Source organism: Molossus molossus, unplaced genomic scaffold, assembly GCF_014108415.1.
Source record: "Molossus molossus isolate mMolMol1 unplaced genomic scaffold, mMolMol1.p scaffold_m16_p_11, whole genome shotgun sequence".
In the NCBI taxonomy this organism is placed as follows: domain Eukaryota; kingdom Metazoa; phylum Chordata; class Mammalia; order Chiroptera; family Molossidae; genus Molossus; species Molossus molossus.
Genome location: NW_023425346.1, coordinates 68,038,258 through 68,041,857, shown reverse-complemented (window position 1 = coordinate 68,041,857; position 3,600 = coordinate 68,038,258). Strand labels below are relative to the sequence as shown.

Below are 3,600 nucleotides of genomic sequence, written 5' to 3'. Positions count from 1 at the left end.
CTATTGATTTCTCCTTTGAAGTCCTCCAGAAGATTTTTAATATATTTTGGTGCTCCTATATTGTGTTCATATATGTGTATGAAGGTTATATCTTCCTGTTGGATAGATCCTTTCAATATTATGTACTGGCCTTCTTTGTCTCTAGTTATGGCCTTCATTTTGAAATCTATTTTATCAGATATGAGTATTGCTACCCCAGCTTTTTTTTCCTTTTTGTTTACTTGGAAGATTTTTTTCCATCCCTTCACTTTCAATCTATGTGAGTCTTTTGTTGTGAGGTGGGTCTCTTGTAAACAACATATAGATGAGTCATGCTTTCTTATCCAATCAGCTACTCTGTGTCTTTTTATGGGAGCATTCAATCCATTTACATTTAAGGTGATTATTTATATGTACTTGTTTATTGCCATTTTTGTTTAGTGTGGTTATATTTTTCTTATTTTTCTTTCTCTTTCTCCTGCTAATAAAGATATGGAACGCTTCACGAATTTGAGTGTCATCTTTGCACAGAGGCCACGTAATCTTCTCTGTATTGTTCCAATTTTAGTATATGTGCTGCCGAAGCAAGCACACTCTATGTAATTTTTATTTCTCAAAGAAGCATTTATCTTACCATGCCCCATTTCAGATTAACTTTTTATATCTCAAGTTACCTAAGTAAATAGCTCATATAAACTACTTGCTTTTATCCACAAAATATCAATGAAGTGTTCATTTTATAAATGAAAGTATAGCAATAAAAATCTAATTCTTGAAAAGCACTTTTAAAAGAGCTATAAAATTCAAACGCAATCTAGTTTCAATAAAAATTAAGTTTATTTAATTTGATTTAAGATGTTTTCATTGAGAATATGTATATTGAATAGTCATAGAACCTAATTGCTTTGAAAAGTGACTCAATCCAGTTCTGGGTCCCAATGTTACATAAAAATGCCCTGAGTTCTCCAAGTTCTGTTTGGCCTAGGGGAACCTAATGCATTTATAAATCTGAACATTTGGGAATTATAAGGCTAGTCCTTCCTTCAAGAAAAAGTAAACATTCTACTTTTATTTGTGGCCAAGGTTCCCCAAGTGACTGAATCATAATCACCTGCAGAACTTTCAAAAATACTAACACTCCATGAGATTTTGATTGAGTGGGTCTACTTCATGTTGATTTCATAACATGACTTATAATGAAATTATGCTTATCTTTTGTGAAAGAAGAAAAGAAGTTTTCATTTTTTAAAGTCTTAAACACAATCACAAGGGATGGAGGGAGTGATAAGTAGCCATACATTCATTATCCTACTTCATTGTGGAGATTTAAAAAAACTACCTCCAAATGGCCCATGTAAGGCAACCTCCTTTTCATAGTGTAGCCATAGATCACTGAGATTATTCTATAAATTGTAACTTTTATTGAAGAACAAATTTATGAAGATTGTTGAATTATGATAAGGCCAAGGTAAATAGTAAAATGAAGTATATGCACTTTGTAGGATTTATAGAACTGTTAAAAGGACTTTTCAAAATAAGCAAATGGATGCTTTTAAGGCCATTTGTAAAATATGCAACTTGTGTTTCCATTTGCTTTCAGGCAAATTACATCAAGTTTAAATGTTATTCTTCAGAAAGTTTGTCTAATAAAAATGAGCCATTATAACTTATGTATGGCTAATGTCTGCTCTCATTATGGAAGAACCGCTTCATGTCAGAACTTTCAGAGAGCCTTGAAGGGGAATGAATTCTGAAGAACAAAATTTCTAAAGCCTATTTTGGTTCCCTACGCTCTCTTTTTTTTTTTGGTCATCAATCTAGCAAAAGCACCTTGTCTCATAAAACTTACTTCATAAAATGGCAAGAAATTGAAATGTCAAAATTAAAAACAGAATGCAAAAAAAAAGCTACACTTTAACCTAGCATCTTCAGATATTCAATCAGGAAAAAACGGTTAAGAAAGATTTGACCCTGAAAATTGTATGATTGTTACAGATCATTAAAGTAGCTAGAATGCCAGGAAAAATACCTAGCTTTTCTACAGTCCTGATGTTAAAATAGGAGGAAATTAACTAAAATCTGAGTATTGAAAATAATTTCATGATGATGAATATTTTCACATGTCAAATGGGTTAATTATACAGATTTTTTTTTTTTTACTTCTAATTTAGAAATCTTTTGGAATAGCATAGAGATTATATTTCCTTGGAGCAGAAATAACACATGGCAGAAAGTGGACTTTCTTTTAAGGAATAGGACATAAACACAATTATGTTCTACAGATCTTTTTGTAAGAAGCACAGGGAAAAGTGGTTTTTAAAAATGAAAAATTTAAAAGATAAGTTTTCTCTCTATTGGCACAATTCTGAAATGGATGGAAGGTACCATACAAGGCTAATAAGGTTCCAAATTGAAGTAAGTAACTCCCTTTCAACAAGAGCAACCTCATCCCATAGCACCTGGCATAAAAGTTATTAAATTTTTTAAATATAAATATGTATATTATACAATGAATCCATACCCTAATTTTATGTAATCCAATTCAAATTTTAATCAAGTGTTTCATTTTATATTTACATATATTAGATTAACACATATGTTCAACTTTAGCGTGCCTATCTAGAATGTAACAGACAAAATAAGATGCTATTAATGGAACACCTTCCCCTACTTAAAACCAATGTAACAATGTTGGAGGTCTACCTTAGAGTCATAAATCTGGTTATGCAAGGCTTACTAGTTGGAAAACGATAAACAAGTCTAGATCTTTCTAGTTCTCAGGATCCTCATTTGTAAAATGAAAAGTTATCCTCTTAGATTCTTTCAAAATATAAATTTGTTTAGGTCAGTTTCTGTATCCTGTATTCCTCTGGCATTGCTTAATGTGGTGATGAGACTATAGGTACTTGCTATTCATGAATAATAAAACCTAAGATTTTAATAATACTTAACAAGCTAAAAGGACCTTTAAAAACATCATTACATTTGTTCCCCAATTCTCATAACCTATAGAAGGAAGAGGCAAAATTAATTCTCTCCATTTGAATAAGGAGAGAACTGAAATTCAACCTGATTAGGGTCCTACCACAATTGAAGGCCAAGAAGTAGCTAATCTGGCCCAAGAATTGGAGTTTTCTGATCCCTCATTCAGTACATCTTATTTATTAAGTAATCGCTGAGTTACACATGTATGTAGAGGCTATTTTCTTAAATTTCTAATGAAAAAAGTCAAGAGCCATGTGATTTCAATCAAATGTAGAAGATAAAACTTAAAGCAATAAATGAACAAACAAGAAAAACAAACAAACAGAAACTCATAGACACAGACAACATAGAGAAGGGAGGTGGCGGGGGGCGGGGTAGTAACAGGTAAAGGGGATCAAATACATGGTGACAGAAGAACTGACTTTGGGTGGTAAATATACAATGCAATATATAGGTGATGTATTATACAATTGTATCCCTAAAACCTATATATGTTTTCCCATTTGGTTGGTTCCCTTTTCATTTTGGTGATGGTTTCTTTTGCTGTACAGAAGCTTTTTAATTTAATATAGTCCCATTTGTTCATTTTGTCCTTTGTTTCTCTTGTACTAGGTGATGTATTGGTGAAAATTCTGC

The 3,600-nt window shown here is 31.9% G+C and overlaps 1 non-coding gene across 1 annotated transcript; it reads right to left on the bottom strand.

Moving 5' to 3' along the window:
- Nucleotides 1-465: 465 nt before the first annotated feature.
- LOC118625885 lies at nucleotides 466-571 on the bottom strand. The gene has a single exon (XR_004958744.1). It is a non-coding gene; the product is annotated as a U6 spliceosomal RNA (small nuclear RNA).
- Nucleotides 572-3,600: the final 3,029 nt, after the last annotated feature.